Source organism: Tasmannia lanceolata, unplaced genomic scaffold (genome assembly GCF_043159265.1).
Source record: "Tasmannia lanceolata isolate RefF3 unplaced genomic scaffold, GAP_Taslan_0.1 ptg000026l, whole genome shotgun sequence".
NCBI lineage: Eukaryota > Viridiplantae > Streptophyta > Magnoliopsida > Canellales > Winteraceae > Tasmannia > Tasmannia lanceolata.
The window spans coordinates 6,392,120-6,407,875 of NW_027518703.1; the positions used below are offsets into that span (position 1 = coordinate 6,392,120).

A 15,756-nucleotide genomic window follows, 5' to 3' on the forward strand; every position below is an offset into this window, starting at 1 on the left:
AAGGTTTAGATGGTGTATATATAGCCCATTTGAAAATATGACTATTTGAGGGTAAAACTATAAAAAAACTGAGTTGAAAAAGTCATCCTATGCAAGCCCCAACGATTCTTTTTTCAGGCCGCGGCGGTCAACCGGGTCACGGCGGTCGCCCGTCCTTATCGGGCTCTCTTGTGAAAATTCAAATTTCTTACCATCGCGGTCAACCGACCCAATGGCGGTCGCCCGGAGAGGGCTAACTTTTTTTATCAAAAAATTAAGCTCAAACCTTTCCGCGGTTGACCGACCTTTGGCGGTCACCCGCCCAAACCATGCCAGATTTATTTCTGTGAAACAGAAATCTATCCGCGGTCATCCGAGACACCCTGGTCGACCGGCCCGCTATTGAAAGCCAAGTGCTGGATTTTCAGCACTCCTTCCGCGGTCGCCTGGGACACCCCGGTCTACCGGCCCTATATAAAATTCCATTTTAACATTTAAACTTCAGGGGCTTTTGGGCCATGGTCTTTGGGCTTAAGTCCTATGTTATCAAATACATTTTCTAGTTTATTTTAAACCTTTGTTAAGTACCTTTAACATCTCTAAAAACAAAGGAGAGGAATACAAACTAAATTGACTTGACAAGCACTTCAATCTTCTCTTGAACTTCAAGGCTTTAAGTCAACTTCACTTCTTGGATCTTCCAAGCTTTGGCACTTCAAATGCTTTTCAATTAAGCTTCTAGGCCTCGATCCAAGTTTTCTTGAATGCAAACTAATGGATCTACAGCTAAAGACAATCAAACTCATTAGTGGTACAAAATCACTTGAGATTGGAATCATCAAAACAAAAATGAGATGCCAAGGGTGGGAACCATTGGGCTTACACTCGTAAACCTCCAAGGATGTGTGGTGTATACTCAAGATACATGGGAGAACGTGTATGGATGCCTCTCTCCAGCCCTTATGGCCTTACCACATAAGAGTTGGTGTTGGAAACAAATTACTTTCTTTGTAGATCCTACAATTTAGCAATTATTATCCAACAAGGAGTTTGAGTCCAACTCAAAGTCCTTGAGTAATTGTGACTCTTTTCCCATCTCTCCAACCGATATGAGAGTTTTCTGGGCCCCACAAACTTTATCCAAATGTGTAGTCCTATCACAATTTCCAATTCCGTAACTTTTGTAAAACCGGTTTGGGAATAATTATCCTCATTTGGATTACACATTATTATACTTATTATTAATCAAATTAATAATACATAATAATGTATAATAATTAAATAATCAATTAACAAGTTAATTAATTAATAACTCACATTCAATGTGAGTTATTTCGGCTCCAATTTATCTTCAAAAAATTCTCTTACTTTCTCTTGTTACTTACTTAACAAAGACATGTATATTTACATATAACACCACATATATATACTTAATTAATATCCACATTAATCTAACGGATCATATCCTTCTGTGCAATCGCATAAAATGTGGAACCCTGATCCGTTTGGATGTTATTGGGTCATTCGAGTTATGAGTGGGATCGTCGCAAGGATCCGACGGTCAATCATGTAGAACCCTATGGTGGGCTTCACTGCGATCTCGCTCTATAGTTAAACTACACTCGCATTAGGTCAGTGGCCTCCATCGAGACGTAACCCTGAAGATGACCGTCAGATCATCTTACCCCTAATCACATCGTAACTACATCTACTGAGTTGAGTCATAAAGGAGGTGGACACCATTTACCCCCTTGGCCCACTTTTGGTACCATTTTGGTCAAGCAGTATTCGGCCTCCAAATGCATTTGTAAAATTCTTTGAAAACAATTCAATGTTTCATAAAACTTTCTGATAAACGTTATATCAAATCCGCCTGGCCATGATATTTAATAGGCCTACCGCTCTGATAAAATTGTAGATGTCAATCCCTAAAATTTAGGATGAAGAATCCCTTGTTAAGTATCACTATTGGTCTCAAGGGTTTGCTCTAGGATATAGCTCTATCCAAATGTGACTCTAAAATAGAGTCACTATAAGATAGACTAAGACCCCAGAACGGGCTGGCAGACCAATAAGATCCCTCAGGTCTTAAGACATGTGAAATGCCATATCCGGAAGAACAACTTTATACTTTCTTGTCCACAAGTTGTTCTTTATTTGATCTGGTTCGATTGCGCGATCCAATCATCGCACTCACTCTTCTTACTTAGTGCCCACTACGCAGATGACCGAGATAAGTTACCTCACGACACGTGCATGTAGGCAAGACTGGTTCTAGTTGTATACAGAAAGAGATGTCCAGTCTCTTTTCCAACTAGGAACTATTAAGGCTTGCATAGAACTGAGATGACATATCTCCTTGCTCTCTTGGATTTGTGAATCCTTTGAGCATGTCATTTCTACTACGCTACCCAAGGATGAACATGTGTCAATAAACAAGCACATCACAAACATTCATTATTATAATTACCCATTCATGTCATGAAATAAATCTTTATTGATTAGAAAATATCATTCTACAGGCTTTTCAGGGCATATTCTCTAACAGTAATATCCATGTAAGAAGATTCAAGGAACAAAACCCTAACCCACACCACCATCTACTACCAATCAAATAAGATACTCAGAGCTACCTATCAGCAGCTCTGACAACAAAAGGCAAGTAAGGCGTCTTCCCAAGAACACAAAACCCTAAACTATAAATAAATCATGCAACGTTAAAAACAAATAACACATCTGTTATAAGGTGTATGTATTTGCCTAAGGGCATTATGGTTTTTGTACTCTTTCTCTTTAATATAAGTGAGGGGCAACAACTCTCAAACTCACTCTTTTTCTCTTATTCCCTTCTCTTCTTCTCCTCTCTCAGCATGGAATCAGAGCCCTAGGGTTTTGATCCCCTAGGGACCATCATTGTCTCCCCTCCCTTCTCCTTCTTCCTTAATCCTCCATGTCTCCACTCGCCACAATCCTTCTCTCCTCCACGCAAAGCCCTAACGGCAAAACCCTCCACACCACTAACGCTCTAACCCCACCCGCCGTGACCCTCATCCCTCGCACTGAATTCCTCTCTCGTCTCCCTCACACACACCAACCTTCATCTTCCTCCCTCCACACTTGTTGAAAAGCCCTACGTTCTCTCTAATAGTTCTCTTATAATCCTCTTCACCAACCCATTGTGCCTTCAACCTATTAAATCCCATCTCTAAAGGGGTTTCATTTTCTTCTCTTACTTTTTCCCCTCTCCTTCATGGCCTAACTTCTCATTGATGTTCTTCTCATTCATCTCCATGGCTTCGATTTTGTCCCTCGCCTTCCTTTATTCTTTTCTTTGGCTATTGCTTATATCTTCTTATCTCTGTCTCTTCACTGGAGCCGCGGTGCACGCTTCGTGTTCGATGATATATCCAAGTGGGGTGTTGTGCCTCCGATTTCATCTCTTCGCCTCTCTTCTCAACCTGGATAGTGGTCATATTTCTAATTCTACTATGTCTCTTCATCAGAGCCGTGGTATCATGGCTGAGCCCGTCGTTTGACTCGTCCTCTCTATTGTTTCTCCTTTGCCATCGTTGTGGATGAGCGTCTATCTATTTCTGTCTTCATGGATCCTCATGATAGTCGGCCTCATACTCTCGGATCGACCTCTTCATCTTCGGCTATCATCTCTAGTTCTTCCTCTTATGTAAAGGCTACTTTCCCCCATATGACTTCCGTCCCACTTGACAGGTCCCGAGCTCGGGTGCCACGCTTTATGAGGCTTCATGGGTCTAGTGCCCCTTCTATTTGCACTTATATTCTTGGCGCATATCTTGGTGGTGATCATTCTGGCTGTGGCGATTGTTGCTTTGCCAGATGTCTGGGCTGTCGAGGCTGTGTTCGTGGTTCTATAGGCAGCCGTGTCACTGGTGGGCATGGATGCCTTACTTCCAGCCCCCCTCTTTGCTCACATCATATTTGTCAGCCTCCCTGGTGCCTCTACATCCTCCTCCGCTGGCCCCGTTGCACCTGACGATTGTGTTCTTGTTTCGAGGGCCGACTATGATTAATTCTTGCGCCTACGTGCGCACCGTCGAGCCCCTACTGCACCATTCGCTCAGCAAGGTAGTTCACCGACTTCTCTCCTCACTACCTCCAGTTATTGGATCATCGATTCAAGGCCTCCAACCATATGACGGGTAACTCTGCCTCCCTTCGTTCCTTTAAGCCCTTTCATTCTGCCTCTCATACAATTACTTTGGCATATGAGACCACTGCACCTATTTCTGGTATTGGTACTATTTCTCCTCACTCTAGTCTTCCCTTGTCCTCGGTACTTTGTGTTCCTCATTCTCCATTTAATTTACTTTTTGTTAGCCAAATTATAAAAAGTCTTAACTGTTCTGTCTCTTTCTTCCCTTCCTATTATGTTTTTCAGGATCTATCAACTGGGAAGACGATTGGTTCGGTCCGTGTGGTGGATGGTCTTTATCAACTTGATTGCATCCTTCCTTCTGCTGCTTTACATGCATCAGTGGATCCTTATCAGTGGCATTGCCGTCTCGGTCATCCCTCACTTCAAAAGCTTCGACAATTATCCTTTATTCCTAGCCATGTTCCTTATTTTCAGTGAGAGTCATGTGAGCTTGGGAAGCACCGTCGTGTGTCCTTCCATCTCGAGTTCTTAGTCGAGCCACCACTCCCTTTGAGTTAGTGCATTCTGATATATGGGGTCCCTCCAGGACCACGTCCCTTTCTAGTTATCAATACTTCATCATTTTTATGGACGATTTCTCCCGTATGACCTTGTCATTCCTACTTAAAGGCCGCTCTGAGGTTTTTCATGCTTTCCGAGCATTTCATGCGAAGATCACTACGTAATATACTTCTACTCTTAAATGTTTGCACACTGATAATGCTAGGGAGTACTTCTCTGCTATTTTTCATGATTTTCTATCCACTCATGGCATTGTTCATCAGTCCTCTTGCGCTTACACCTCTCAGCTAAAATGGTGTCGCTGAGAGGAAATTACAATACCTACTTGATATAGCTCGCACCCTTCTCTCTCAGATTCGGGTTCCTCAACTCTATTGGAGTGATGCCATCCTTATGTCATGTTTCTTGGCCAATCGGCTTCTTTTGTTTTAGATGGTACCTCCCCTTTCTCGATTCTACACCCTAAGGGTGATCCCTTTCCCCTCACTCCACATGTTTTTTGTTGTGTTTGTTTTGTTCACAACCTCTCACCAGGCTTGGATCAATTTAAAGCATTAACACAAGTTAGGGTTAGAGTTTACCAATCACCACACGTGCAAGAGAGAGAGAAGGAAGAAGTCACACCACAAGGAACACACAATTTTTATAGTGGTTCGGTCTATCACAAGACCTACTCCGCTCTTCTAAGTTTTCCTCCTTGGATGCTCCACTAAGGTTGAGATTCTTCAATGGCGAATCTTCGAGCCGTACAACCCAACTTCTTCTCCAACTCCAAAGGGAACAAACCCTTTCTGCACGAAGCCTTGCGAGGGGAGACACCCTCTTACAATGGATTCACTTTTCTTAACGGGCCGAATCGGAGACCCTCAAATACAATAATTCACCTTTGTTACCGGGCTGAATCGGAGACCCTCAATAATGAAGAGCAAATAAAAAGAAAAACTCAATGCCTCTTAATACAAGAATTACAACTTTGTAAGCTTACATAAACTCTCTAAAAGATAAGCAAGTTAAAGCCTATGGAGATCCTCTTGTCGAATGTAAATCACAAATCAAAACATAGAAGAGGATAAACTAAGAACCTTTTGATTTTTAAGTTTAGGCTCAAATAGATTTGAAAATGAAGTGTAAAAAGGTTGTTTAGTTGTGTTTGGATGGGGTATAAATAGCCCATGGAAAGATATGACCGTTTGGGGGCAAAACCATAAAAAACGGGGTTGAAAAAGTCAAGCCGCGCAGGCCCCAATGGCTATTTTTCCAGACCGGCGCGGTCGACCTAGGTATTACGGTCGCCCGCCCTATTGGGCCCTCTCTTTTTATTTTCAAATTTCAAACCAGTGCGGTCGACCGGGTCATGGCTGTCGCCCGGCGAGAGCTACCTGGACTTTTATATTTTTGTCTAGTTCCCTATTCGCGGTCACCCGACCCTATGGCGGTTGACCGGCTCAGCCATGATGTAGTGTTTCTGGATTTCTAGAAACACCTCCGCGGTCGCCCTGGAAGCCCCGGTCGAGCGGCCCATAAAAATCCGATAGGTGCTGGATTTCCAGCCACCTTACTGCGGTCGCCCGGGAAGACCCGGTCGACCGGCCCTGTTTAAAATTTCATTTTAAAGTTAAAATACAAGGGACTTTGGGCCATGGTCTTTGGGCTTTTGTCCAAGGTTTTCAAGTACATTTTGGGGAGTGTGTAGATGATATTCAAAGATGTTAAAGTTGTTATGAAAACTATTTTGAAAACTTTTAAAAGTGCAAATACATAAAGCAAGAAGACTCCAAATACAATCTAAAATGATGTAACCTTGAGTCTTCTCGGATTGCTTGGCTCCTTTACACTTCCTTGGACATCTTCGACTTGTGAGTGGACTCTTCAACATTCTTCGGATCATGTGGCTTCCTCCATCTCTTGGACATCTTCAATGTTGCATGAGAAGGCCACTAATACTAGTTCAACTCCAAGCTTCTACTGGCACTGTGCTAGGCAACTTGTGGGATCTTTGACTTGAGCTCTTGACTTGAACATCCTCCAATGATGATGTCTCCGATGTAGGTGCAAGCTCTTTGGTTTGCATGTTGATCCCCAAGCCATGTGTTGTGTTAAGTTGTGTAATAGCGATATGACATGTTAAGTTCCTGTCTAGGACACAACACTCAAAGAAAACACATTAGTCTATAAAGACTAATCAATTTAGGTTTGCTAGCATTAACACAAGAAGGTAAGATGAATGATTAAACCCATGGGAACCCTTGGGCTTACAATTATGGTCTTTGTACTCTTTCTCTTTAACATATAATACATAAGTGAGGGGGAGCAACTCTCAAACTCACTCTTTTTCTCTTATTCCCTTCTCTTCGTGTCCTCTCTCAACAGCATCATACCCCATCACCATCAACTTAAACCCTAATATCTCCTTGGGATAGAAAATACTCTCCACAGGATGGTGCGAAATCGCAAGAAGAACATCCAAAACCAAGGTCTACATCGCATTAAACCTAACATAGCTTCTAAAACTAGGCTTTCGAATGACGGTGAGATAAAGCACGGAGAACATTACGAAGTTCGCGTAAGGGATTGTGGTAGAGACTTAACAGTGGGAAAATCAGCTTGAAAAGAAGACATATATTAGGGTATTTTACGAGGAGAAGATGACAGTACTGTACGCTGTTGAAGAAAGGGAGGATATAAGAGATTGTAGAGACTAACCTTTCTGTGGCAAGAACAGGTTTGTAGGACATGAAGATGGACTTTGAAGATAGGACTTTGGGGCGAGTGATCCTGACCGTTGATACGAAAGAATGGGGGATTCAGATGGTTGGAGATGGAGAAGAAATGTAGGGGTTTTGGGGAGGGGAGAAGGGAGAGGCGACTAAGAGGAAGGGAAGTCATTTTTTTCTTTCTTAGGTTTCTGGGATGAAATGAAAGCAACACATGAGTGAAATATTGGCAATATATATATATATATATATATATATATATATATATATATATGAGAAAAGGGTTCCTGAGGTTAACCTCATATAACTTATGAGGTGGGGCTCACAAAACATAAGGGGCCCACATTATTAGGATGATCCAAAGCATTCATTTGAAAGCACCAGTGATAAGATCGAGTACCCCAGCTATTAGGGTTTTGCAGAGAAAAGGGAGAGAAGGAGGAGAAGAAGAAGATCAAAGAAGGAATATTTCATTCGTTATCCCTCTTCTGATTACACTCACTCTTTTAAAAGCATATCCTAACGATCTGTCATGTCTGTCAGACCCTACAACCAACTAAGTATTCTACTACCCTTATACCTTCTAAATCCATGCGGCCAATACATCGAGTATAATACTACCTCCTACATACAAAAGTACTGCTAGGGACTGAAATTAACGATTATCAGTTAAGGACCATCTTATTAACAGGCTAATCCTGAACATAATCTGCCATCCACCCTGGTTTATGCCTTACTCTGCTTTCCTTGTTCTGAGTCTTGAACTCTGACTGATTCTCTTCAAGCCCTTCAACTTTGTCGACATCAATCTCTGTGTTTAAGTCATCTTCCTTGGTCTCCTGGATGTCTGAAATGCTATCAGATTCCGGCAAGATCGCCGGAATCAATGGAGGTCGAGGCTGGGAAAGGGGAAAGAGTCATCAAATCTAGGGTTTCTAAGTTGGATCTAAGGTTTAGGTTGAGAAGATGACTGAGATTTGAGGATTTAGGGGTAATAACAATGGGGTTTGAAGAGAGTAGAAGAAGAAGAGCTAGGATATGAAGCAAATGGTATGAATGGAAAGCTCCATGAGTGACCGGAGTTCCGGCATACTCAACGGAGAAGAAGACCTTCTTCTTCCTCTTCTCTCTCTCTCTCTCTCTCTCTCTCTCTCTCTCTCTCTCTCTCTCTCTCTCTCTCTCTCAGGGTTTAGAAGAAAACTCTAGAAAAAAATCCCCCCTATGAGACTCTCGATTCCCCTTTTATAAGGAAGTAATAAATTTGCACCCCTATTCTTTACCTTGGCAGCCCCCTTTATTTCTATTTCACCCCCCTCCCCCCTTTTCATTAAAAGAAGAAATAACATTCCTTTGCTCCTTCTCGTGTTAGGACCTCCTCTTTTGGATTATTCACCCTTCCTTTGCCCTAAAGAGCAGTAACATTTGGTTCTTTTCTGTTCTCATGGGCAGCTAGGAGGCAGATAATTCACCACCCTTTTGTCTTGGATAAAGGATAGTGTTATTTTAATTATGACACAAACTAAGCTTGTCTTATTATCCATTTTTGGCCCATGTTCCGCGAAATTTCACAAGGATGCTCTTGGGATTCTAACCTATCCTAGAGTAAATTTTGGAACACTAATTCAGAGGATTTTTATTCAAACACATCGATTTGGGGTTCGGTCAAGATGGGGTGTCTACACCCATGACCCATGTCCGATCAATATAATATAGTTAAATATTGTCCTATTTATGCAAGGTTTTAAATTTCGAATGAAATCCGAAATTTCGGGTTTCGGTTGAGACCGAAACCGAAATTGGGTAAACTCGAACGTTACAAAATTCAACCAAAATTTCAAGGATTTCACCGAAGTTTTGTAAGGGGTAAAATATTATGTTGTTTGATTTCGAGAAATTTCGTCCGAAATTTTGAAATTTCGGTTTCGGTGAGGACCGAAACGCACTTCGAAACTGAAATTTAAAACCTTGTATTTGTGATACTTTTAGAGCACGGTAATAAACGGTTTTTAAGAGCACACTCACAAAGGGTTTTCTTATGACGTCTCACATATTACTGTCCTAAGTGGAGGCCTACATAGAAATGGGACTAGGTGGGACCCAGCATAGTATGGACATGTTTAAAGGGCCTAACTTAACACCTTCCACAACTTGTTAGTTGTAACATATATACCACCCCTAGTCCCACCTAGTCACATAGCAAGGCACGCCCTTATTTAAGACCAGAACACCATGTACATGAGCACAAGATAATATTTAGTTATGGTCAATTAGGATATGTTTCATTCGACATAAAGTGGGCTTATAAATTTTTATTTCCTCGTTATAAAAGTGGGTGTAAATTTTGTTAGTCTCATTTTGCATCAAAAGAAAGGGATTTGCTAGGGAATTTCGCGGAAAGCCATTTCGCAGCTTACTACAGGTTGGCTGTTGTCTCATGCAAATCTGCTACAGGTTGGCTGTTGTCTATAAAATACTTCCACTTGATCATTCTGAATAGCCTTAATTACTAACAAATGATGACCATTCTATGTAATATAAGACAAAAAAAACCAATCAATTCAAAAGCAAGTCCCTTGCTTTCCAAACTAAAAACAGAAATGCCTACCGTGACCCACAATAAATCAAGAATTGATTACCATTGCCACTTTCTGATTTTTGTCTCACCTATATCTTCAAGAAATAGTCCCAATTGTCTATGAGATCCGGGTTTTGCTTCTTTTGGGATAAGACATTGTAAAACACATTGCTGAGAGCCGTTCTAGAGTTCAATGAAGCTTCTAAAAGACACAAAGCCTGCAAAATATATCCATGTTGGTAAATATCTAATGTAAAAGGCCATTGCATAGTTTGCTATTTGTGACAAATTTGGTAAATAAACTGGAAAAAGATAGCCACACTCCCCCATCTTTATAATGTCTCTCCCCACTTTACTAGGCCCTGTATCTTTCGACGTTAATTAAATGAGTGTAAAGCAAATTTTACGTGCATTTTGTAGACTTAAAAAGCATTTTGTAGACTTAAAAATGAGGGTAAAATTTGTTTTATACCCATTTCACATTGAAAGAAACAGAGCCTAAGCACTTTTCTGGTTAGCTTTTGATAATTGTAGGGCGCGTTCGGATTGTCGGACTCAAGAATTGGAATCGGCATCTCCAATACAATTTAACTAGAATCAGAATACTGCACTTGGCTAGAAAACATATTGGGCCATATATTCTCCTTTCTATTTTGTCCCGTTTCGATTCCACCATTCATTTATTTCAATCAAAGCCAATATCAGGGGGAATCGGAATAGGATGCTAATTCCGATTCATGATTTTGGCAATCCAATCAAACCCATAGAATGCTTTTGGATTACTGGAATCAGGTGTCAGAATTGAAATTATATCCCCATTCCCCATTAAATTCAATGAAAATTTAAAATAAAATTTTTAATTCAAATAAATTCCAATAAAAATTTCATTCTAACTAGGGCGGAATCAGAATACAACCTCTTGGCACGGGAAATATATTCTGACATTTCCCCCCTTTATTTCCACCCCAATTTCAATTCCAACCTGCTCCATTTATTTATTTTTGAACCAAATGTTTGAATAGAACGGAATCTAAATAGGATCCTGATTCCAGTGCTTGATTCTAACGATCCAAACGCACCCAACTTATTAGAAAAGTGTAAAATGAAGAATAGTTCCAATATTATTTTGGTAGGTAAGCTAGGATCGAACCTCAGACCTTAAGGTTGAAGGCCAAAGCATTTACCATTGAGCTAGAGGTTCAATCCCATTTTATTTTCCACCATAGGCTCTCACCCATGAGAGTAGTTTCAATATTATAACAAGTGAATGCTGAAACAATTTACCAATTTACTACCTATAGAAAATATCTAACATTACCTCTTGCTCCCCCATGCTTACTATCACTTCCTCCAAGTCATCGATCGGCTCTTTGATCGTATTGATAAGATTGATTGCTGTGATGGGCGAATACGGTTTGACAACCAAATCATCGGTTACCATGAATGTCGTACTTTCCTTCGTGTATCCACCTCCACTTTCGGTTGCACCATCGAGAAACTTCGGATTTATGTAGCATAATTCTGTACACCCTAACTTATGTGAGCAATTTTCTGCCTTATAGTTAAGTAATGGATTATTATTATAGCATATGGAACACTTAACTATCAATGCATTCCTTGTATCTTCTTCAATATGTAATAATTGGCTCTTGCAACCATAATGCTTCACAAGCCTTGGGTTAAGCAGCATGTCTAAGAACTGGGACTTAATACGATGCTCAGAGCTCAAATTTTTGACACTTTTGTACAAATTTTCGACACATCCGATCGAAGAAAATCCGCCCAAGAGTTTTACTATTGCTCCCAGAGGAAATGTGAGGAAACTAAAGAGAAAATCTGGGAACTCTTCCTCTGATTCGGCGTAGAACACCTTCTTCTTAGATTTGCTATGCAAAAGCTTGATGCAAATCTTCTTACCATCTCTTCTTCTCTTTCTTTCCATTCGAGAGCAACTTCTTTTTCTTAGGTTTAAGTCTACTATGTCGGGTATATCTTTTTCCAGTAGAAAAACATCGGTCATTGGCGTCTTAGAAAGCAATGAATGCTTCAGTAGACGCAAAGCCTGTCAAAAAAATAAGTCAGGAAATGAAACCATGTGATTATAGGAATTTTAAGGATTGCCCGCCAAAAAAAATTATGGATTACAAACAAATAAATTAATGAGTAAAAGATCAAACGATACAAAATATGGTTACGTAAAAACCCTCTAATCTTACAGTTACAAATTGACCAACTAGTGTGATTTTTAAGCTATGATATAGATAAACAATTTAGATCAAATAGACATGCCCCACTTGTACACCATTCTGTACTATTATAAAGCTAAAGACGAATGCTTTTAGAAGGAAACATCAGCAATATATAAGAAACATGTGTTTCTCGTGTCTGTTTGCAATATAGATTGTATTTCTGTTTTTTTGGTTGAATCTCTTGCCAACACTCTAAAATACACATGCTCAATAAAATTAATCCAGTAACTAAGGGTTCAACTTGGGTTGAGGTCAATCCGAGCCTGACGGGTTCAACACGATTTGGCTTGGGTGGGGCTGCCATTTCCTCATATTGGGTTGGGTTAGGGTTGAAAAAACCAACCCTATTTAATTTCTGGTTGGGTTAGGGTTGAGGCAATGGGCAACCCCACCCGACGTGAACCTAACCTCTGTCCTCTAATTTGGTTGTGATTTTTAAAATCTTAATATAGAATGGTTTCTATTTGAACCCTGTTCCATATCACGAGTTGAAGAAGTCGGATGTGGAAGCAATCCAAAAGCAGAGATGAACCATGCACATACATTTCTTATGACTCCCTGATTATACCACTTGTCATGGAATTGAAGGGGGCTTTGACTACGCTAGCAGGTTTGGTCTAGGTATCTTTTTCTCTAACAAATGGGCTTACAGCGCTCTAGGAAATAATGATTCCACTATGGGACCTGGGCTCCCAAGTTAGGTTTGAGAGATTTAGAGGTGGGATGGATTAGGGTTGACCATCCTCAACCCAAGGCTTGGGTTGGATCGGGTTAGGATTAAGGGAATGCTATCTCAGTTTGGGCTAGGGTCGGACAATGAAAGACCTTGTCTTGTCTCTTATTTAGACCTCTGTGCTTTCCCTTTGGCGTTGGCCCATACCCAACCCAGCCCGAGTTGCACCCCTACCAGTAATGATATCAGATGAAAAGAAAGTAGATGCTCTTACCTCCTCCACGCTAACATTTATATTTCTTTCCTCAAGAACAGTCCCTTCTCCCATCCCCAATTTGATTCCAAACTTCTTAAGCAACAGCAAGCTCCTCGTCGTAGACGCAGACATTACACGCAAATCATCAGTAATAATAAACCTCGAATTTCCCTTCACAAACACACCCTTGCTATAATCCAAATCTCTCTTCCAATACGTCGTTTTGTTCATGATTTCCCCACAACGACATCGAACATTGCTCACACTGCTAATCAAGCAGTTAAGTCTCGGTTGTGCAACCCCATGTTGGGCATATATAGTTGTCTTCTTTCACTTTAATTTCTGAAGCACTTCTTGGACTAAGCAACATGCTCTTACATTCCTTTGTCTCTAGATACTTCACGTCGAGATTCTCCACGCTCCCGTACAATGTATCCATACATCCAAGCCTAGATTTTTTTCCGGCGAGTCCAATGATTTTTCCTATTGGCATTGTTAGGAAGCTTAAGAGAATATCAACAAAATCCTTATCAGATTCCGCAAACACAACTCGATTCTTCTCCTTGTCTACCAGTAGCTTCAACCCAATTGAATTGGAAGCCATGGATGCAAAAGCAACAAAACCCAAAATCCACCAAATACCTATATACGATCTAATTTGTAATGTTTCCTGAAAATATTGAGATGATAGCGAATTATATTCGGAAAGTCTGAAGTATTTCTAATTAAGAATAATTCATTTCTGCTACTTTAATGTTTTTCTTCTCTCTTAAATTACCACGTTATTAAACACCTAATTTTTAGAGATTAGCAACAACAACAACAAAAGGATTTTTCTTTTCAATATTTACAAAAAGCAAACGACTTTCCACGTTTAGGCTTATGTTCCCTTCTCTACATTCCAAATTCCCTAAAACGTTACTTAAATTCAGTATTTACAAAAAGGTAACTACTTTCGACCTTTACTTCGGACAGTGATAAATCCCACCCGTACAATCCATTTTGAAAAGTACTTTGATGGGCCCAATAAATAAAAGGCCTTTCCATGAAATTCATCTCTATGTTGGAATGTATACTGAAGCGCATGTATTGGGGTCCACCTTGTTCAAATATATAAATCCCAAAGTAAATAGTCGTACCATTAAAATCATCGATGAGATTTCTATATGGTGTAGTTTATCTATAGATCAAAGGGTTAGGAACATCTAAGCCTAATGACATTAAGGCCCAATTGTAGGCTCCACCCGTATTTTTCAAAATGAAGTGTACGGTCCATATCATAGGATGATCCAAGCCATCCATTTTCTGGGCCCCAACATAGATTGCAGCCCTCTGATCTATAGAGGTTTCCATAATATGCGGTGTCTCTATAGATCGGAGGGCTAGCATTATCGTATGGAAATAATTTTTTGGGACACAACCTATTTATGATGTGGCCCATCAAATGGACAGTTTAGATCATCATCTGGTGCGGGTCATTCAATTCATTTTGAAAAGCATGGGTGGTGCCTACCTTGCTTGGGCCGACCAACAGTTCATGTTGGAGAGACGGACAGAGAGAGATCGGTTTATATAGTCTTGCACAGGTGGTGGTGGCTTTACAACCGGTTGCGGGATTTATTACTGCCCTTCCTCTTTCGTTTCTCTATATTACAAAGCTGGAAACCACTTTCGTTTCTAAAAGAATTTGCAAAGCTAAAATTATTAACTAAAACCTCTTTTAGTAATACAGAGTCCCGATCCATAAAAATATTTTCACCATTCAAAATCATCATAAAATTCCTATCAATTGGAGCCTTCCATAAAGTCATCAAACAATTAAATTGTAGTACTAAAAAGTGACAGAGATTGCTCCACCACCTATTACTAGAGTACCCCTTCTCCTCTGTCAAAAATCCTGATATCACCATTGAAATTGTGAGTTCCCACATCGGAAAGGGAGGAAAAGTTGTTGGGCTATGTATGGGTGTTCCCCCTCCTCTGTGTAGACGCGTTGATTAGTGCTGCTGGAAAACAAATTCGGGGAGGGTGGAAAAACTAGAACCGAATAATATTTACACAGTGGGGTCAGGTGATAGGACTACACTCCAATGGACGGTCTGAAATCCTTGACATAGGTGGATCCGATCCGAATTGGATCCATTGACACCCCATGTGTTGCAGAAAGAGAAGTTTATTTCTTTTGAAGGATCAGAACAAAATATTTTTCAAGCAGACAGAAGAAAAGGAAACCCAAAATAAAATTCCAAATCGCTTGGATATATCTACGAGAGGAAATAGTTGATTTCAGCTTACTTACCAAAAAAAGGAAAAGTAGTTGTTTACTGATTAAACTAAAACTTTCTCATGCTTGACTTTATATGTGCACTCCGCTCTTTATGTCAAACGTTAAGCTGCTCTAAATTGACTATTGACTGCAACTTAGGAATAAATATGATCTTTTTTTTTAGTGAAAACTAAAGAGATATCGTAGGGGTGTCAATGGATCCAGACGGTCCGATGGATTGTCCGAATCCGAACGTTAATGAACAGGATCTAATCATCTGAATAGGATCCATGGGCATATTTCGGATCATCAAATCTAGGATCAAAAAAATTTTGGATTGTGTATGGGCAC

At 40.3% G+C, this 15,756-nt stretch overlaps 1 pseudogene; it reads right to left on the reverse strand.

The window, feature by feature from the left end:
• Positions 1-2,608: 2,608 nt before the first annotated feature.
• On the reverse strand, positions 2,609-7,558 carry LOC143858528 (protein TIC 20-II, chloroplastic-like; annotated as a pseudogene).
• Positions 7,559-15,756: the final 8,198 nt, after the last annotated feature.